Genomic DNA, 23190 nt, shown 5'->3' on the forward strand with positions numbered 1-23190 from the left:
GTGAGCTCGCATCCGGGAGACCCGCAGCCTCGGACTCACCTGCCCCAGGCCCAGGTGGAAGCGCGGATCCAGGAGGGCCCAGAATTCCTGTGGGCGCGGCGCTTTGCTTTTTGTCTGTCTTGGGAGCGTAGGCCTGAGAGGCAGACATCTGATTTGACAGACTTGGGGGCCTGCTTGGGCAGAGACCGGCAGGCCCCGTCTTCGTGGTCTTCCTCGCCAAAGCGTCGGTGTCCCCCAGAGGGGGCTTACCTGCGTGCGGCCTGGGGGATGCCCCTGCATTGCCCAGCACTGCTGCCCGGGAGGCTCGCGTTCCTGGGCCCTACAGGAGGGCTGTGACAGAGAGAGTTCTCCGCAGACTTCCACTGCGCAGACGGCGCGCCACAACAGCCGCAGCCTTTCTGTGAGCGAGGCCTATTTGCCTGTCTGGCAGCTTCAGCCCCAGGCGCCGGCTTCAGGTGTGCCGGCTGTAGGCAGCGTGCTCTGTGCTCTCAGGACACGTGGGCCGCGCATGCCATCTTCATGCTCTCCCTCCCCCTCACTGCAGCTCACCGGTATCTCACGGAGAGCAACTGATAACGCTTCTCTGGAGCCCCAGTTTTTGCAGTTGCAGCCCTGGGGACGCCTCTCGATCGCCTGCCAGTGGTGGCCATTGGGACTTGGGCTTGCAGTCCCATAGGACTGTATGTATTTGTGCTCTTTAAAACCTACTGCCTAAGGGTCTGGCTTCCAATCAGCCTGAATCTTGGTGCTGACCAATATCCTCCCTTGTGGGACACTGACAGGTCTTGGCACAGCCACAACTACTAGGAGCCATTAAAAATAAAATGGGCTGCTTGGCCAATCACAAACGTTTGAGAGACAACCAAGAGCTGGGACAGGGTTGAACAGTAAGATTCATCTGCAGGAGGCCACTCCTTGGAGACTGGGAAAGGTGGCTGTTTAATAGATAAAAGCCAACACAGAATAAGGCAAAATGAAGAAACAGAGGAGTATGTTCCAAATTAAAGAACAAGATAAAACTTCAAAAAAATAGTCCCTTCTTCATGAGGATTGGCTATTAGGCACATAAAATTTATCAATCGTCACCTGGAAATTTTGTTTCAATAAACCTATTTAATTATTTTTTTCTAAAATGCACAGCTGACTAAACACTGTCCTTGTTGCTATCTTCCTCTCTCTGTTCCAAAATGTGCAAATGACTGAATTTAGAAAAGGAGTTAAAACTGCATCAGACTTGGCTAGAAATTTATCCACATGTGCTGAAGGAGCAGGCCAGATAAATCAGTGGACCACAGAATAAAACCTCCACAGTTAACAAGATCTAAGAAAATAGAAAGAGACTTGAGGAGTGTTTCTGAAGAGTGGCCATGATGAAAATATGAGAGGATGAGCAAGAAGAAAGTAGCCATGGAAATGAACCCACTATTAGCAGTGACCATGAACACTAGTTTGTAGGTTTCGGTGCAGTCAAGTCTGATGTGCTGAATTACGTCACAGTAAAAACTTTCTAATAAACCAGGGCCATAGAGGACAAATTTATCACAAAAGCCAATTGGAACAATGAATAAATGAGACCAGTGGTACAGGGAAATGCTAAAATCAAAGTGTGCATTTGTGGGCTCATCGTGCTCAGCAGCAGAGAGGCTTACATATGGCCATACATCTGTTAAAGGCCATGGCAATGAGAAGGACCATTTCAGGGCCTCCAATATCATAGCTTTAAAAGATCTGAGCTATAAAGACCCCAAAGGAGATGACTTTCTGCTTTCCAAAAAGATCACAGATTATCTTAGGTGCTGCATTAATATCAGATCAATAGCGGAGAGACTGGCTAACAGAAAATACATGGGAAGGTGTAAGTAAAGGCCAGAGGTCACAGTCCCACTATGAGGAGGTTTCCTATCATATAAGATATATAGAAAAAACAAGAAAAGCAAAAAAGAAGGTGGTTATCCTGGAAATTGGAGAATCTCAGGAACACAAACACAGACACCACAAAGTGGTTGGCTCTATCAGTTGGCCCATTTGGTAGGTTCACTCTCCTGTTACTTAAAGGAAGAAAATGACCCAATTAAAAATACTATTATATTAATACCCTCTAAGCAACAGTAAATTTTGGAAGTCAAATATTACCTGCACATTTCACAAAAACAAAATAACATCCTTTTGGCCACTATTGCAGCAATTACATGTATCAGTAACTGAGTTGCCAGGTAGCCTTGCTAACACAATGAATACTGAGGGTTCTAGTGGACTGGTACCCAAGGGTGCACCTGGTCAATCCACAGTGGGCATTGGATGTTAGATTGCTTTGTCAGTGTTACCAATGTTAACCATCCTCTCCTTTGAAGAATAATAACTAATAACATGTACTAGATAAACAAAGAGGATTATTCGAAGCCAAAGAAACTTATCATATAACTGATTTTGTTGCTCATCAGAAATTATCCTTCTCTTTTTTATCTTTTCTTTATTAAAGTATCATTGATATACAATATTATGATGGTTTCACATAAACAACACTGTAGTTTCAACATTCATCCATATTATCAAGTCCCCACCCCCACTATTTCAGACACTATCAGCACAGTAAGATGATACAGAGTGATTACTTGTCCTCTCCAAGCTGTAGTGCTTTCTCCATGACCTATCTATATTGCGATTGTGAATTATAGTGCCCCTTAATAACCTCCCTCTCCACCCACCCTCTCCAAACCCTTCCCGTTGGTAACCACTAGTCCCTTCTTGGAGTCTGTGAGTCCACTGCTATTTTGTTCCTTCAGTTTTGCTTTGTTTTTATACTCCACAAATAAGTGAAGTCATTAGGTATTTGTCTATCTCAGCCTGGCTTATATCACTGAGCATAATACCCTCAAGCTCCATCCATGTTGTTGCAAATGGAAGGATTTATTTTCTTTTTATGACTGAATAATATTCCATTTTGTATATGTACCACATCTTCCTTATCCATTCATCTATTGATCGCCACTTGTTCCATACTGTGGCTATTGTAAATAGTGCTGCAATAAACATAGGGGTGCATATGTCTTTCTGAATCGGGGATCTTGTTTTCCTCAGGTAAATTCCTAGAAGTGAAATTACTGGGTCATATAGTATTTCTGTTTTTGGTTTTCTGAGGAAACTCCGTATTGCTTTCCACAACAGTTGAACCAATTTACATTCCCACCAATAGTGTGGGAGGGTTCCCCTTTCTTCACATCCTTGCAGGCATTTGTTGTTTCTTGTCTGTTGGATGTTGGCCATCCTAACTAGTATGAGTTGATATCTCATTGTGGTTTTAATTTGCATTTCCCTGATGATTAGCAATGTGGAGCATCTTTTCATGTGCCTATTGGCCATCCAAATTTCTGCTTTTGAGAAGTGTCTGTTCAGATCCTCTGCCCACTTTTTTAATCGGCTTATTTGTTTTTTGGGTGTTAAGCATGTGAGTTCTTTACATATTTTGGATGTTAGCCCCTTACTGAATAAGTCATTTACAAATATATTTTCCCATACTGTAGAATGCCTTTTTGTTCTGCTGATGGTGTACTTTGCTGTACAGAAGCTCTTTAGTTTGATGTAATCCCAGTTCATTTTTTATTTTGAGTCCCTTGGCCGAGGAGATGTGTTCAGGAAAAAGTGGCTCATGTTTATATTCAAGAGATTTTTGCCTGCTTTCTTATATGAGTTTTATGGTTTCATGAATTAAATTCAGGTCTTTGATCCATTTCAAGTTTACTTTTGTATATGGAGTTAGGCAGTAATCCAGTTTCATTCTCTTACATGTAGATGTCCAGTTTTGTGAACACCAGTTGTCGAAGAGGCTATCTTTTCCCCATTGTATATTCATGGCTCCTTTATCATATATTAATTGCCATATATGTGTGGTTTATATCTGGGCTTTCTATTCTGTCCCATTGATCTATGGCTCTGTCCTTTTGCCAATACCAAATTGTTTTGATTACTGTGGCTTTATCGTAGAGTTTGAAGTTAGGGAGCGTAATCTCCCTATCAATTCCTTCTCAGGATTGCTTTGGCTATACAGGGTCTTTTGTGGTTCCATATGAACTTTAGAACTATTTGTCTAGTTCTTTGAAGAATGCTGTTGGTATTTTGATAGGGATTGAACTGAATCTGTAGGTTGCTTTAGGCAGGATGCACACATTGACAATATTAATTCTTCCTATCCATGAGCATGGGATGTATTTCCATTTATTGGGGGCTTCTTTAATTTCTCTCATGAGTGTCTTGTACTTTTCAGGGTATAGGTCTTTCACCTCCTTGGTTAAGTTTATTCCTAGCTATTTTATTCTTTTGAAGCAATTGTAAATAGAGTTGTTTTCCTAATTTCTCTTTCTGCTAATTCATTGTTAGTATATGGTAATGCAACAGATTTCTGTGTATTAATTCTGTATCCTGCAACTTTGCTGAATTCAGTTATTAGTTCTAGTAGTTTTTTGGTGGATTCTTCAGGGTTTTCTATGTATAACATCATGTCATCTGCAAACAGTGACAGTTTATCTTCTTCCTTACCAATCTGGATGCCTTTTATTTCTTTGTTTTGTCTGATTTCTATGACTAGGACCTCCAATACTACGTTGAATAAAAATAGGGAGAGTGGGAGTCCTTTTTTTGTTCCCAGTCTTAGAGGAAAAGCTTTCAGCTTCTTGCTATTAGGTATGATGTTGGCTGTGGGTTGTAATATATGGCCTTTATTATGTTGCCGTACTTGCCCTCTGTACACATTTTGTTGAGAGTTTTTATCATGAATGGATGTTGGATTTTGTCAAATGCTTTTTCAGCATCTATTGAGATGAGAATTTTGACTTTTTGTTGATATGATGTATGATATTGCTTAATTTTTTAATATTGTACCATCCTTGCATCCCTGGAATAAATCCTACCTACCATCATTGTCAAGTGTGATGTCGAGAAACTGCTGTAATGATATTAAAGGGGAATCAGTCCTTCTATGATCTGTATTTGTTGGAAGTTTAGTTGTTTTCTTTTTTGCTCTCTAATTTTGGCCAAAACAATACCAAATCATGTAGATAAGGTTCAGGGAAAACACCAAATTTAGGAATCTAAGGGTATGGTAATTGATCTTGAGGAAAGCTGAAGAGAGAATTCAAGTTGGTTACTTGATTCAAACACAGTAAGGATTTATTTAATAGGATTCTTGATAATACCCTTTTTTTTGAGAGGGCATCTCTCATATTTATTGATCAAATGGTTGCTAACAACAATAAAATTCTGTATAGGGGACTCAATGCACAGTCATTAATCAAACCCAAGCCTAATTCTCAACAGTCTCCAATCTTCTGAAGCATAATGAACAAGTTCTTACATAGTGAATAAGTTCTTACATGGTGAACAGTACAAGGGCAGTCATATCACAGAAACTTTCAGTTTTGATCATGCATCATGAACTATAAACAATCAAGTCAGATATGATTATTTGTTTGATTTTTATACTTGATTTATATGTGAATCCCACATTTCTCCCTTATCATTATGATTTTTTTTAATAAAATGCTGAAGTGGTAGGTAGATGCAAGATAAAGGTAGAAAACATAATTTAGTGCTGTAAAAGGGCAAATGTAGATGATCAGGTCTGGGCCTATAGACTACGTATTAACCCAAGCTAGACAAGGGCAACAAAACATCCATGGATGCAGAAGATTTCTCTCAAAACAGGGGGGGTGACGTTCTAAGCCTCACCTTTGTTGATCCCCAATTTCTCACCTGATGGCCCCCCTGTGACTGTGCCTGTCTTAGGTTGTTCCTCCCTTGAGGAATCTTATCCATCTCTGGCTAACCAGTCATCTTCGGGGCCATACAGGGAAATGTAAAGTTGGTAAATGAGAGAGAAGCAATGTTCTTTGAAAAAGTTAGCTTTTTATTTCTTTGCAGATTTATGCCCATTGGTATCTATGGCCAGCATTTATCTTGAGGTATCTTTACCACTTGGAATAATTATGATACTCAGTAATTTTCGATATGAGGCACGAATTCTACTAAAGGGTTGTAATTAGGAAGGAAAAAGAAAAGCTATAAAAGTAGACAGAAGAAAACATGGAAAGATTGATTATTTCTTTGACATATCTTCTTGTAGTGTAACATAAGCATGTATAGGTTTTAACAAACTACTAATCAAATTGCGTACACACATTAACAGAATAGGAATACAGCTACATAACAAAAGCAGACCTACAATTACCAGCCATATGTAGTGAAACCAAGAAAACCAGTTAGGTACCCTAGGCGTTTGTGAAAACTTATCAATGATATGATGGATATTGTCTAACTGAATTTGAATAGTTTGAGAAAAATCAGACAAATTAAAACAAACAACACATTCCTGGGAACTGTTCACCTCCCATATGTTCTTTTAACAGTAGATACTCTATAGTCGCACGATTTTGGAGCACTGCAACTTGCACTTCTCCTAATTCTTGGTTGAGTTCTGTCAGTATATATCCAGTCAAATTTGTTGTTTTACTGTATGAACAGGCCAGCTTAGATATCTCTTTCTTCATTCCAATGGCAAGTCCAGGAACTGGTGGGATGAATGCAGCTACAACTGCAACCACGCCACCAGGATCTTTGTTGAAGATTTTTGATGATCATCTTCTGGAATGACTCTTCCAGAGGATGTTGATGTTGGAAGTTCTTCTTCATATCGTATCTTAATTCATTTTCTGGGTAGCCAAACTAGGCTTTGATCCTCTGTATAAACACAAACAAACCCTTTCCCTACACTTTAATATGACCTTTATACCATTGTGAAGAACCTATTGGAGATCATCACACAGGGACTGCTTTTTTTTTTAAGATAAAGGAATATTATCAGAAAAATGTACTTCCATACCTGATCATCTGACACTCTTAAAAGATCAAAATTAAGGATATGTAAAGCATGCATTAATCGGTGATTTGCAGTTAGTTTTATCGTATCAGGGAGTAATCCCCCTTTTCTTTCTCTTATTTTATTTTTAATCATTAATCTACAATTACATGAAGAATATTATGTTTCCTAGGCTCTCCCCTACACCAAGACCCCACCACAAACCCCATTACAGTCACTGTCCATCAGCATAGCAAAATGTTGTAGAATCACTACTTGTCTTCTCTGTGTTGCACAGCCCTCCCCTTTCTCCCACCCTCCCATTATGCATCCTAATCATAATATACCCTTTCTTCTCCCCAACCCCTTATCCCTCCCTACCCACCCATCCTCCCCAGTCCCTTTCCTTCGGTACCTGTTAGTCCATTCTTGGGTTCTGTGATTCTGCTGCTGTTTTGTTCCTTCAGTTTTTCCTTTGTTCTTATACTCCACAGATGAGTGAAATCATTTGGTATTTCTCTATCTCTGCTTGCCTTATTTCACTGAGCATTATACCCTCTAGCTCCATCCATGTTGTTGTAAATGGTAGGATTTGTTTTCTTCTTATGGCTGAATAATATTCCATGGTATATATGTACCACATCTTCTTTATCCATTCATCTACTGATGGACACATAGGTTGCTTCCAATTCTTGGCTATTGTAAATAGTGCTGCAAAAAAAACATATTGGTGCATCTGTCTTTTTCAAACTGGAGTGCTGCATTCTTAGGGTAAATTCCTAGGAGTGGAATTCCTGGGTCAAATGGTAAGTCTATTTTGAGCATTTTGAGGAACCTCCTTACTACTTTCCACAATGGTTGAACTAATTTACATTCCCACCAGCAGTGTAGGAGGGTCCCCCTTTCTCCACAACCTTGCCAACATTTGTTGTTGTTTGTCTTTTGGATGGTAGCCATCCTTACTGGTGTGAGGTGATATTTCATTGTGGTTTTAATTTGCATTTTTCTGATAACTAGTGACATGGAGCATCTTTTCATGTGTCTGTTGGACATCTGCATTTCTTTTTTGGACAACTGTTCATTTCCTCTTCCCATATTTTAATTGGGTTATTTGTTTTTTTGTTTGTTGAGGTGGGTGAGCTCTTTATATATTTTCGATGTCAAGCCTTTATCGGATCTGTCATTTAAAAATATATTCTCCCATACTGTAGGGTACCTTTTTGTTCTATTGATGGTGTCTTTTGCTGTACAGAAGCTTTTCAGCTTACTATAGTCCCACTTGTTCATTTTTGCTCTTGTTTTCCTTACCAGGGGAGATATGTTCAAGAAGAGGCCACTCATGTTTATGTCTAAGAGATTTTTGCCTATGTATTTTTCTAAGAGTTTTATGGTTTCATGACTTACATTCATGTCTTTGATCCATTTTCAATTTACTTTTGTGTATGGGGTCAGACGAGGCCAGTTTCATTCTCTTACATGTAGCTGTCCAGTTTTGCCAACACCATCTATTGAAGAGACTGTCATTTCCCCATTGTATGTCCATGGCTCCTTTATCAAATGTTAATTGAACATATACGTTTGGGTTAATGTCTAGAATCTCTAATCTGTTCCACTGGTCTGTGGCTCTGTTCTTGTGCCAGTACCAAATTCTCTTGATTACTATGGCTTTGTAGTAGTGCTTGAAGTTGGGGAGTGAGATCCCACCCACTTTATTCTTCTTTCTCAGGATTGCTTTGGCTATTCGGGGTCTTTGGTGTTTCCATATGAATTTTTGAACTATTTGTTCCAGTTCATTGAAGAATGTTGCTGGCAATTTGATAGGGATTGCATCAAATCTGTATATTGCTTTAGGCAGGATGGCCATTTTGAAGATATTAATTCTTCCTAGCTAATAGCATGGGATGAGTTTCCATTTGTTAGTGTCCCCTTTAATTTCTCTTAAGAGTGTCCTCTAGTTTTCAGGGTATAGGTCTATCACTTCTTTGGTTTGGTTTATTCCTATGTATTTTATTCTTTTTGATGCAATTGTGAATGGAGTTGTTTTCCTGATTTCTCTTTCTATTGTTTCATTGTTCTTGTATAGGAAAGCCACAGATTTCTGTGTGTTAATTTTGTATCCTGCCACTTTGCTGTATTCCTCTATCAGTTCTAGTAGTTTTAGAGCGGAGCCTTTCGGGTTTTTTATGTACAATATCATGTCATCTGAAAATAGTGACAGTTTGACTTCTTCTTTGCCAATCTGGATTCCTTGTATTACTTTGTTTTGTCTAATTGCTGTGGCTACGACCTCCAGTACTATGTTAAATAACAGTGGGGAGAGTGGGCATCCCTGTCTTGTTCCCGATCGCAGAGGAAAAGCTTTCAGCTTCTCGCTATTCAGTATGATGTTGGCTGTGAGTTTATCATATATGGCCTTTATTATGTCGAGATACTTGCCCTCTATTCCCATTTTGCTGAGAATTTTTATCATGAATGGTTGTTGAATTTTGTCAAATGCTTTTTCAGCATCTATGGAGATGATCATGTGGTTTTTGTCCTTCTTTTTGTTGATGTGGTGGATGATGTTGATGGATTTTCCAATGTTGTACCATCCTTGCATGCCTGGGATGAATCCCACTTGATCGTGGTGTATGATCCTATTGATGTATTTTTAAATTCGGTTTGCTAATATTTTATCGAGTATTTTTGCATCTTCATTCATCAGGGATATTGGTCTGTAGTTTTCTTTTTTGGTGGGATTTTTGCCTGGTTTTGGTATTGGGTGATGTTGGCTTCATAGAATGAGTTTGGGAGTATTCCCTCCTCTTCTATTTTTTGGAAAACTTTAAGGAGAATGGGTATTATGTCTTCTCTGTATGTCTGATAAAATTCCGAGGTAAATACATCTGGCCCGGGAGTTTTGTTCTTGGGTAGTTTTTTTATTACCATTTCAATTTCTTTGCTCGTAATTGGTTTGTTTAAGTTTTGTGTTTCCTCCTTGCTCATTCTTGGAAGGTTGTATTTTTCTAGGAAGTTGTCCATTCCTTCTAGGTTTTCCAGCTTATTAGCATATAGGTTTTCATAGTAGTCTTTAATAATTCTTTGTATTTCTGTGGAGTCTGTCATGATTTTTCCATTCTCATTTCTGAATCTGTTTATGTGTGTTGATTCTCTTTTTCTCTTAATAAGTTTGGGTAGAGGCTTATCTATTTTATTTTCTCAGAGTACCAGCTCTTGGTTTCATTGATTTTTTCTATTATTTTATTCTTCTCAATTTTCTTTGTTTCTTCTCTGTTTATTATGTCCCTCCTTCTGCTGACTTTAGGCCTCGTTTGTTCTTCTTTTTCCAGTTTCGTTAATTGATATATTAGACTATGCATTTGGGATTGTTCTTCTTTCTTTAAGTGTGCCTGGATCACTATATACTTTCCTCTTAAGACTGCTTTCACTGCATCGCACAGAAGCTGGGGCTTTGTGTTGTTCTTATTTGTTTCCATGTATTCCTTGATCTCTATTTTAATTTGTTCATTATCCATTAATGATTTAGGAGCATTTTTTTAAGCCTCCGTGTGTTCGTGAGCCTTTTTGTTTTCTTTGTAGAATTTATTTTTAGTTTTATACCTTTGTGGTCTGAAAAGTTGGTTGGTAGAATTTCAATCTTTTGGAATTTACTGAGGCACTTATTGTGACCTAGTATGTGGTCTCTTCTGGAGAACGTTCCATGTGGACTTGAGAATAGTGTATATCCTGTTGCTTTTAGAGGTAGAGCTCTATAGATGTCTATTAGATTCATCTGTTCTGGTGTGTTGTTCAGTGCCTCCGTGTCCTTACATATTTTCTGTCTGGTGGATCTGTCCTTTGGATGTGAATAGTGTGTTGAAGTCTCCTAACATGAATGCATTGCATTCTACTTCCTCCTTTAGTTCTCTTAGTAATTGTTTCACATATGCTGGTGCTCCTGTGTTGGGTGCATATATATTTATAATGGTTATATCCTCTTGTTGGACTGAGCCCTTTATCATTATGTAGTATCCTTCTTTATCTCTTGTTACTTTCTTTGTTTTGAAGTCTATTTTGTCTGATATTAGTACTGCAACCCCTGCTTTCTTATCTCTGTTGTTTGCCTGAAATAGGTTTTTCCATCCCTTGACTTTTAGTCTGTGCCTCTCTTTGGGCTTGAGGTGAGTTTCTTGTAAGCAGCATATAGATGGGTCTTGCTTTTTTATCCATTCTATTACTCTGTGTCTTTTGATTGGTGCATTAATTCCATTTACATTTAGGGTGACTATTGAAAGATATGTACTTATTGCCATTGCAAGCTTTAGATTCGTGGTTACCAAAGATTCAAGGTTAGCTTCTTTATTATCTTACTGCCTAGCTTAGCTCACTTATTGAGCTGTTATATACACTGTCTGGAGATTCTTTTCTTCTCTCCCTTCTTATTCCTCCTCCTCCATTCTTTATATGTTGGTTGTTTTATTCTGAGCTCTTTCGTGTTTCCTTTAACTGCTTTTAGTAGGTAGTTGATTTTATTTTTTTGCCTTTAGTTAGTATTTGGTTGGTCTGCTTTCTTTGCTGTGATTTTATTTTTTCTGGTGACATCTGTTTAGTCTTAAGAGTGGTCCCGTCTAGAATAGTCCCTCTAGAATACCCTGTAGAGGTGGTTTGTGGGAAGCAAATTCCTTCAACTTTTGCTTGTCTTGGAATTGTTTAATCCCTCCTTCATATTTAAATGATCATCGTGCTGAATACAGTATCCTTGGTTCAAGGCCCCTCTGTTTCATTGCATTAAATATATCATGCCATTTTCTTCTGGCCTGTAAGGTTTCTGTTGAGAAGTCTGATGATAGCCTGATGGGTTTTCCTTTATAGGTGACATTTTTCTCTCTAGCTGCCTTTAAAACTCTGTCCTTGTGCTTAATCTTTGCCATTTTAATTATTATGTGTCTTGGTGTTGTCCTCCTTGGGTCCTTTCTGTTGGGAGTTCTGTGTATTTCCATGGTCTGTTCAATTATTTCCTCCCCCAGTTTGGGGAAGTTATCAGCAATTATTTCTTCAAAGATAGTTTCTATCCCTTTTTCTCTCTCTTCTTCTTCTGGTACCCCTATAATATGGATATTGTTCCTTTTGGATTGGTCACACAGTTCTCTTAATATTGTTTCATTCCTTTTATCTCTGTCTGTGTCAGCTTCTATGCATTCCTGTTCTCTGGTTTCTATTCCATCAATGACCTCTTGCATCTTATCCATTCTGCTTATAAATCCTTCCAGAGTTTGTTTCACTTCTGTAATCTCCTTCTGGATGTCTGTAATCTCCCTCTGGACATCTGTAAACTCCCTCCAGACTTCATCCCTTAGCTCTTGTATATTTCTCTGCATCTCCATCAGCATGTTTATGATTTTTATTTTGAATTCTTTTTCAGGAAGACTGGTGAGGTCTGTCTCCTTCTTAGATGTTGTCTCTGTAATCTTTGTCTGCCTCAAATTTTGCCTTTTCATGGTGATAGAGATTGTTTGCAGAGCTGGCACAAGTGACGGCTGGAAAAACCTCCCTTCTTGTTGGTTTGTGGCCTTTCTCTCCTGGGAGAACAGTGACCTCTAGTGGCTTGTGCATGGCAGCTGCACGCAAATGGGACTTCTGATTCTTGCCCAGCTGCTATGGAGTTTATCTCCGCTCTTCTGGGGGCGTGGCCTGCCTCAGACTACTGCTCTGATATGGTGGAGCTGCATCGGAGGGGAATGGCGGGGAGGCTGTTTATCTCCAACAGCCTCTAAGCTGTTGTGAGGGGCCTCTGAACTTCCCTGCTATCCAGGGTTTTAGGGTGCCCGGTGTTCCCTGCTGCTGGACTAAGTGTCCCAGGATGCTACCATCCAGCTGTGGGGTCCCTGTCCCTTTAAGACTTCCAAAAAGTACTCGCTTTTCTTTGTCCCTGGGGCGCTGGCTGTAGGGACCCACTCACAGGTCTTACTGTCCTGTTTCCCTAGTACCCAGGACCCCACGCATGCACTATGTCTGCGCTCTGGTGCGCATGGCTAGGGCTGGGTGTTTAGGAGTCCTGGGCTCTGTCCCCCTCCATGCTCCAACTCCTCTCCTCCCCCACCCCTGGAGCTGGACTGTGGGGCACTTGGTTCCCGCTGGGCCAGGGCTTGTATCTTACCCCTTCACATGGCACTGGGTTCTCTCAGGTGTGGATGTGCTCTGGATGTTGTCCTGTGTCTTCTGGTCTCCCTTTTGGAAGAGTTGTCTTTGTTGTATTTTCAAAAATATATGTGGTTTTGGGAGGAGTTTTCTGCTGCTCTACGTACACTGCCATCTTGGCTCCTGATAATATCTTTATTTTACTTTCACAGTGCTACAGGCAAGTGGACATAGGCTTCAAATAAAGAACTGGAAAGTTCTGGTGGAAACAGGGAACTTTAGGACTATTGAAAAAGCACAGTGAATTTCTGGTCCCACACATATTACATGTCTGTGGCATATCTATGTCTTCACAGCAGACTATTTGAGAAAGTCTCTCTCTCATTTCACCATACCTGTGCTTTTTCAATAGGCACCTGAGGTGTTCTGATGCACAGCCACCGCTTTCCTCTATGCTCCACTTTGTACTCCCTTAGCATCTTGTGCACTTGCTTCTCGCTGCCTGTACATCATAACATAGCAACTGTTTCTCCCTCTGTGTCCCATACAATGGAGGCTCCTCAGTGGCAGAGAGGCTGTCTTATTGTTTGCTACACTATCTGTGTGTCTTGCACATTTTCTGACATTGAGTCAATATTCTATAAATATTTGTTGAACCAAGAAAAATAAAATATGAAGAATACAATTATGCCAAAGTTAAACTATTAACCTCACTCAGTGTCTTCTCAAAGGGTATTCATATCCATGACCCCCAACCTCCCTTTTGAATACCTGTAATGCCAGACAGCGTATGATTTTTGAAAGAGGCCTATAATCAGCTCAGGGACACATTATTCTTAACCCTCAGAGTTATCTGAAAGAGAGCAGATTCAAACCATGTAGTCATATGTTTAATTTTAGCTGGAAAAATATATATATATACATATTAGAATTAATAAAATCTTAACTTTTGATATGAGCAAATGATACTTTGAAAACTCAAAATCTCACAGAATGACTTGATAGGAAAAATTTTAATTTTTAAAATCAATTTTAATTATACAGAAAATACATGAATCTTTCTCATTTCAAAAATTAGAAAATCACAAATAAAACCAAGGACACTTTGGTCATGACTCCTACTTACCCCAAGGCCCTGCCTTTTTCTCTAGAGGTAGATATCATGTGGTAGGTATTCTTACAGACCTTATTTTTTTTGCTCTACATTTATATCTATTTATCTATATTAATGCATATGGCTCTAGTTTATTTATTTTCATTTTTTTTACAGCTATTTCAGGGTATTGAAGTCCAGACAGGAAGAGAGGTCACTTTCAAATGGATGATTAAAGTGAGTTGATTGATGGATTATATGCAAGAGTTTTGGTGGTGGTAATGGAACCCAAAGCTGGCAAGAGCAGTGAGGTCTTATCATCCCAGGACTTCAGGGAGATGGGAAGGAGTTATTTCTAGGACCACATGTGAAAAGCTGTAGCTGCAGAAGAGGGAGACCCCACAGGAGCTGTGAAAAGGAAAGTAATACAACCTGCATGTGTAACTTATCCCAGGCTTATAGTGCATCCTGAGGTACGGCATGTCATCAGCCTAAGGTGAATGCTCCAACTAGCACCCCTGCATCTCAGCAGGCCATTCTACTAATCAACAAAATCAGCTGTTAGTAAGTGATGGAGCATGTAGGTTCACTAATGAGTTCCATATGTCTGTGAACCCATTATTATTTTTCTTATATTTCATTTGCTGTAAAATGTGTCTTCTGAAAGCAGATTAAAGAGGCCCGCATGAGAGGAGAGAGAGATGCTTCCTCCTACAACGGGATACAATTAGAAAATTTAATTGGTGCAACTAATCCTGAGAGAGCAACAGGAAAGAAGATGGCGTTAGACTGCATACACCTAGAGAAAAGAGCAGAACTCACCGAACGGGGTAACATACCAGAACTGTGGCTCTGCAGGACTTGAGCCCCTCCCCAACCCCAGATCACCAGCAGGAGGAAGAGAAATGGAGCAGGGACAGAGTGGAAGGCTTGGGACTGCTGAATACCTAGCTCCAGAGAGCTGCACTAGGAGCACAAACCAACATTTCATGGTGCTTTCATGAGACTCGCATGACTACTGGGTTGGAAAGTTAATACAGGCAGAGTTCCTGGGGAGACTGGGATTCTGGCTGCTTGTGGAAAGCAAGGATCCATATCCAGCTCCCCTGGGACAAAATATACCTGACTCAGGCAGTGGAGACAGGCACAGCCGCCGCGAGGTGGGAAACAGATCTTTCCTCCGCCTAGGCACCAGTACCGCTCCCATGTGACACAGGACATTGCCTCAGGGGCTGAGCAGCTCTAGAATACAGGTTCTGTACACTAGATGGCACGATATACAAACATGAAATGCCAAAGGAACCTTGTCCAGAGTAAAATTATCAATACAACTCCCTAGAAAGATTTATATGATATGGATCTCATGACTCTTCCTGAAAGGGAGTTCAAAATAAAAATCATCAACATTCTAATGGAGATATGGAAAGACATCCAAGAACTCAAGAATGAATTCAGGTGAGAGATCCAATCATTGAAGAGCATGATAGAGGGTATTAAAAGTAGGTTGGATACGGTGGAGGAGAGAATAAATGAAATAGACACCAGAGAAGAGGAATACAAATAAGCTGAGGCACAGGGAGAAAAATGGATCTCTAAAAATGAAAGAATATTGAGAGAACTGTGTGACCAATCCAAGCACAACAATATTCGCATTATAGGGATACCAGAAGAAGAAGAGAGAGAGAAAGGGATAGAAAGTGTCTTTGAGGAGGCAGTTGCTGAAAACTTTCCCAATCTGGCAAATGAGATAGTCTCTCAAGCCATGGAGATCCACAGATCTCCCAACACAAGGCACTCAAGGAAGACAACAACAAGACACATAGTAATTAAAATGGGAAAGAACAAGGATAAGGACAGACTGTTAAAAGCAGCCAGAGGCAGAAATATGATCACATAGAAAGGAAAGCCCATCAGGCTAACATCAGACTTCTCAGCAGAAACCTTAGAGGCCAGAAGGGAGTGGCATGATGTATTTAATGCCATGAAGCAGAAGGGCCTGGAACCAAGATTAATTTATCTGGCAAGCTTATCATTTAAATTTGAAGGAGGGATTAAATAATTTCGAGATAAGCATAAGCTGAGTGAGTTTACCTCCCACAAACCATCTCTGCAGTCTATTTTGGAGGGACTGCTTGAGATGGAAGTGTTCCTACGCTTGGATAGGTGTCACTAGAGGTAGTACAACTATGGTTGGGAGGGTGGAGCAGCTGATTGCGAGGCAAATGCAAAATTAAATTGACTATCCCCAATGTCAATCAAGGGATATACAAAAAGTACAGAATTTGATAACTAATTTATAAAAAATGAAGGAGGAGAAATAAAAAGAACCTTTAGATTGTGTTTGTAAGAGCATACTAAGTGAGGTAAGTTAGACTCTTAGATACTAAGGAAAGTAACCTGGAACCTTTGGTTACCATGAATCTAAAGCCATGAATGGCAATAAGTACATACCTATTAATAATTACCCTAAATGTAAATGGACTGAATGCACCAATCAAAAGACATAGCGTCACTGAATGGATAAAAAAACAAGACACATCTATATGCTGCTTACAAGAGACTCACCTCAAACCCAAAGACATGCACACATTAAAAATCAAGGGATGGAAGAAGATAATTCGTGCAAACAATAGGGAGAAAAAAAAGCAGGTGTTGCAGTACTAGTATCAGACAAAATAGACTTCAAAACAAAGAAAATAACAAGAGATAAAGAAGGACACTACATAATGATAAAGGGCTCAGTCCAACAAGAGGATATCTATGCACCCAATACAGGAGCACTAGCATATCTGAAACAAATACTAACAGAATTAAAGGAGGAAATAGAATACAATGCATTCATTTTAGGAGACATCAGCACACCATTCACTCCAAAGGACAGATCCACCAGACAGAAAATAAGTAAGGACACAGAGGCACTGAACAACACACTAGAACAGATGGACCTAAAAGACATCTATAGAACTCTACACCCAAAAGCAATAGGACACACATTCTTCTCAAGTGAACATGGAACATTATCCAGAACAGACCACGTACTAGGCCACAAAAAGAGCCTCAGTAAATTCAAAAACACTGAAATTCTACCAACCAACTTTTCAGACCACAAAGATATAAAACTAGAAATAAATTGTACAAAGAAAGTAAAAAGGCTCAGAAACACATGGAGGCTTAACAACATGCTTCTAAATAGACAATGGATCAACAACCAAATTAAAATGGAGATCCAGCAATATATGGAAATAAAGGACGACAACAACACAAACCCCAACTTCTGTGGGACGCAGCAAAAGCAGTCTTAAGAGGAAAGTATATAGCAAACCATGCATATTTAAAGAAGGAAGAACAAACCCAAATGTATACTCTAATGTCACAATTATCGAAATTGGAAAAAGAAGAACAAATGAGGCCTAAAGTCAGCAGAAGGAGGGACATAATAAAGATCAGAGAAGAAATAAACAAAATTGAGAAGAATAAAACAATAGAAAAAATCAATGAAACCAAGAGCTGGTTCTTCGAGAAAAAAAACAAAATAGATAAGCCTCTAGCCAGACTTATTAAGAGAAAAATTGAATCAACACACATCAACAGAATCACAAACGAAAAAGGAAACATCACGACGGACCCAAGACAAATAGAAAGAATTATTAGAGACTACTATGAAAACCTATATGCCAACAAGCTGGAAAACCTAGAAGAAATGGACAACTTCCTAGAAAAATATAACCTTCCAAGACTGAACAAGGAAGAAAGACAAAATCTAAATAAACCAATTACCAGCAAAGAAATTGAAGCGGTAATCAAAAAACTACCCAAGAAAAAAATCTCCTGGGCCAGATGGATTTACCTCGGAATTTTATCAGACATACAGGGAAGATATAATACCCATTCTCCTTAAAGTTTTCCAAAAAATAGAAGAGGAGGGAATACTTCCAAACTCATTCTATGAAGCCAACATCACCCTAATACCAAAACCAGGCAAAGACCCCACCAAAAAAGAAAATTACAGACCAATATTCCTGATGAATGTAGATGCAAAAATACTCAATAAAATAAAAGCAAACCAAATTCAAAAACATATCAAAAGGATTATACACCACGACCAAGTGGTATTCATCCCAGGGATACAAGGATGGTACAACATTGGAAAATCCATCAACATCATCCACCACATCAACAAAAAGAAGGACAAAAACCACATGATCATCTCCATAGATGCTGAAAAAGCATTTGACAAAATTCAACATCCATTCATGATAAAAACTCTCAGCAAAATGGGTATAGAGGGCAAGTACCTTGACATAATAAAGGCCTTATATGATAAACCCACAGCCAACATCATACTGAACAGTGAGAAGCTGAAAGCTTTTCCTCTGAGATCAGGAACAAGACAGGGATGCCCACTCTCCCCACTGTTATTCAATGTGGTACTGGCGGTCCTAGCCATGGCAATCAGAGAAAACAAAGAAATACAAGGATTCCAGATTGGTAAAGAAAAAGTTAAACTGTCACCAATTACAGATGACATGATATTGTACATAAAAAACCTTAAAGACTCCACTCCAAAACTACTAGAACTGATATTGGAATACAGCAACGTGGCAGGATACAAAATTAACACACTTAAACCTGTGGCTTTCCTATACACTAACAATGAGGCAATAGGAAGAGAAGTCAGGAAAACAATTCCATTCACAATTGCATCAAAAATAATAAAATACCTAAGATTAAACCTAACCAAAGAAGTGAAAGACCTATACCTTGAAAACTATAAGACACTCTTAAGAGAAGTTAAAGAGAACACTAACAAATGGAAACTCATCCCATGCTCTTGGCTAGGAAGAATTAATATCCTCAAAATGGCCACCCTGCCCAAAGCAATATACAGATTTGATGCAATCCCTATCAAATTACCAACAACATTCTTCAACAAACTGGAACAAATACTTCTAAAATTCATATGGAAACACCAAAGACCCCGAATAGCCAAAGCAATCCAGAGAAAGAAGAATAAAGTGGGGTTGGGGTGGGGGATCTCACTCCCCAACTTCAAGCTCTACTACAAAGTCATATTAATCAAGACAATTTGGTACTGGCACAAGAACAGAGCCACAGACCAGTGGAACAGATTAGAGACTCCAGACATTAACCCAAACATATATGGTCAATTAATATTCAATAAAGGAGCCATAGACATACAATGGGGAAATGACAGTCTCTTCAACAGATGGTGCTGGCAAAACTGGACAGCTACATGTAAGAGAATAAAACTGGACTCTTGTCTGACGCCATACACAAAAGTAAATTCAAAATGGATCAAAGACCTGAATGTAAGTCATGAAACCATAAAACTCTTAGAAAAAAACATAGGCAAAAATCTCTTGGATGTGAACAGTAGCGACTTCTTCATGAATATATGTCCCTGGCCAAGGAAAACAAAAGCAAAAATGAACAAGTGGGACTATATCAAGCTGAAAAGCTTCTGTACAGCAAAGACACCATCAATAGAACAAAAAGGTACCCTACAGTATGGGAGAATATTTTCATGAATGATATATCCAATAAAGGCTTGACATCCAAAATATATAAAGAGCTCCACACCTCAACAAACAAAAAGCAAATAATCCAATTAAAAAATGGGCAGAGTTGCTGAACAGACAGTTCTCCAAAGAACAAATTCAGATGGCTAACAGACACATGAAAAGATGCTCCACATCTCTAGTCATCAGAGAAATGCAAATTAAAACCACAATGAGATATCACCTCACACCAGTAAGGATCGCCACCATCCTAAAGACAAACAACAACAAATGTTGGCGAGGTTGTGGAGAAAGGGGAACCCTCCTACACTGCTGGTGGGAATGTAAATTAGTTCAACCATTGTGGAAAGCAATATGGAGGTTCCTCAAAATGCTCAAAATAGATTTACCATTTGACCCGGGCATTCCACTCCTAGGAATTTACCCTAAGGATGCAGCACTCCAGTTTGAAATAGACAGATGCACCCCTATGTTTATCGCAGCACTATTTACAATAGCCAAGAAATGGAAGCAACCTAAGTGTCCATCAGTAGATGAATGGATAAAAAAGATGTGGTACATATACACAATGGAATATTATTCAGCCATAAGAAGAAAAAAAATCCTGCCATTTGCAACAACATGGATGGAGCTAGAGGGTATTATGCTCAGTGAAATAAGCCAAGCAGAGAAAAACAAATACCAAATGATTTCACTCATCTGTGGAGTATAAGAACAAAGGAAAAACTGAAGGAACAAAACAGCAGCAGACTCACAGAACCCAAGAATGGACTTAACAGTTACCAAAGGGAAAGGGACTGGGGAGGATGGGAGGGTAGGGAGGGATAAAGGTGGGGAAGAAGAAAGGGGGTATTATGATTAGCATGTATAATGTTGGGGGTGGGGGAAGGGGAGGGGTTTGCAACACAGAGAAGACAAGTAGTGATTCTACAACATCTTACTTTGCTGATGGACAGTGACTGTAATGGGGTTTGTAGGGGGGACTTGGGGTAGGGGAGAGCCTAGGAAACATAAATAAATATAAACAAACAAACAAACAAATAAATAAATAAGTAAAAGAAATAATCTATATGAAGTAGGAACCCACAGACAGGAGTCCACTATTGGCTGTGACCATGAACTCCAGTCTATTAGTATCTGTGCAAGCAAGTTTAATGAGTTGAGGAAAATCACAATAAAAGCTGTCCAATACATTAGGAGCGCAGAAGGGCAAGTCTACAACAAAAGCCACTTGGGCCACTGAGTGAATGAGGCCAAGAACCTAGGCTGTAGCCAAAATCAAAATGCACATGTGTGGGCTCATGAGGATCAGGTAGTGGAGAGGCTTACATATGGCAACATACCTGTCAAAGGCCATGGCAATGAGCAGCACCATTTCTGTGCCCCCAGTAGCATGAACAAAGAAGATCTGAGTTATACACCCCCCAGAAAAGATGGCTTTGTGTTTTCTGAAAAGGCCATAAATCATTTTGGGGGCTGCAATAGAGCAAACTCCCACATCAAGAAAAGAGAGGTTAGCCAGCAGGAAATATAAGGGGGAGTGCAAGTTAGGGTCAGCAATCACAGAGAACACAATGAGGAGGTTTCCCATCAGGCTTGCCATGTAGAACACAGGAAAAAAAAGAGGAAAAGAAGAGCTGCATCTCCCACGAACTGGAGAGTCCCAGGAACACAAAATCAGATACCACAGTGTGATTGGCTTCATCCATTGCCTCTGCAAGCAGGGGTGACACTAATTTTACCTGAAAAAGAGAGTGAAAAGGAAATCAACTTTGTGGGAAGTCACTGACTACATGAGGTTCAAATTGTAAAGAAAAAATATTGCCTTCACACAGACAAAACACTCCTAATATAACCCCTTAAACTGTAGTTGCAGAAAAGAAGCAGTAACTCACTACTACAAAGCACAGCTTCTAACTCCCCAGCTTCCCTCATTCCCTAGGTATCGATAAGAGATTAGGTGAAATGTTCTTCTGAATCAGGAGGGCTATGAGAGGCATCCTAGGAATGCCCTGGAATGACATGAGAAGAAAGAGGAAATGGACATGAACTCACTGATGCTCCCTCACAGTTTGTGCTTCCTGCCCATGAAGTTCCCCAAACCTCAGGCCTTCATTTTCTTACCCCTTTTATTGCTACGTATTTGCAATCCTACCAGTCCCATTAATATTTCCTCATATTGAGCATCAATCTGTTGCAGTTTTATCAAATCATATTTACCTTTCAAGAGAAAAGGTAATGTAGAAACCCTAAAGGTATCCAGTTACTGTAGCACAGCTCAAGGAATGAAAGCACTCACAAATCTTGAACTGTGACAGCATATGCTAGAGTAAAGACAAGCCAGAAAAGAGGTTGATGCTGTAAATCCAAACATGGATGAGCTAATGCAATGCAGCAGGCAAAATTCTATGTGATTGATATTGTGGATCATTGTCCATCCCGTGTTCACTTTTCACAGTTCATGGAATGCTGGACAGAATACTGCACTTATCAGAAGAGTTGTGGTCAATTTCCAGCCCTCAGTCCATAAGAACTTCAGTAAGTTCTTTCTCCCATCTCTTCTACAAACTCAACTGACTTTCTGAACTCAGTTTCATTACTTGTAAAGAGGCTGGATGTGTGATGCTAAGTGATCCTTCCAAGCCTACACATTTCTATGGTTCTGTAACACAATACTAGCCTAATATGTAATGAGACTCACCATGATAATATTCTGCTTTGAACTGCTACTGTATGCACTATCTTTTCCCTTGCCTTAAATTGGTTGTAAGTCCCATATCCCATAGAAAGCCCTCTCTTCCTGTCAATCTCCCTCTTCTCTAATTCCTTTTGGAGTACTTACATGGCTCAATTAGCATATTATTGTCAATTTGCTATGTCATTTTTTCCCCTTTATCATAATGATCTGTAATCAATCAGCAAACGTTTACTAGATGCCTTCTAAGTGTAATACATTGTTCCAGGACACTATGGACTTTCTGAGGTATTAAGATATTTACCACTCTTAACTCTTTTTGCATTTGAGCACACAAAAATACAAATAATAATTAATGTGCCTTATAGAGAATGTCATAAATAGTATGCTCATGTAATTTTTGAAGCAGAAAAATGCCCATTGGCCAGAGTGATCAGGGCTGTGTTCAGAAAGAAATCAAGACCTATGCTACACTTTAAAATATGGATATAATTTATTTGGATGTTTAGCTTCATATCTGAGCTTAAAGAATACTGAGATATAATCAGGAAATATGTCCCATTCTGGAGAAGTGTTTGATGAGCTATGTATGGAAATAATGATAACAATCAAAATCAAAATAAAAACAGTGACCAGAACCCAAGAATGGACCAACAGTTACCAAAGGGAAAGGGACTGGGGAGGGTGGGTGGGAAGGGAGAGATAAGGGGGGAAATGGGGCATTACGATAAGCACACATAATGTGAAGGGGGGAACATGGGAAAAGCAGTATATACAGAGAAGACAAGTAGTGATTCTATGGCATCTTACTTCGCTGATGGACAGTGACTGTAATGGGGTATGTGGGGGGACTTGAAAATGGGGAAGTCTAGTAAACATAATGATGTTCAAGTAATTG

The 23190-nt window shown here is 39.5% G+C and overlaps 1 pseudogene; it reads right to left on the minus strand.

Moving 5' to 3' along the window:
* Positions 1-432: 432 nt before the first annotated feature.
* Positions 433-21525, minus strand: LOC108394616 (olfactory receptor 4F15-like; annotated as a pseudogene).
* Between the last annotated feature and the right edge of the window lie 1665 nt (positions 21526-23190).

The sequence above is a fragment of the Manis javanica genome, chromosome 8 (assembly GCF_040802235.1).
Source record: "Manis javanica isolate MJ-LG chromosome 8, MJ_LKY, whole genome shotgun sequence".
NCBI classification, from domain to species: Eukaryota; Metazoa; Chordata; class Mammalia; order Pholidota; family Manidae; genus Manis; species Manis javanica.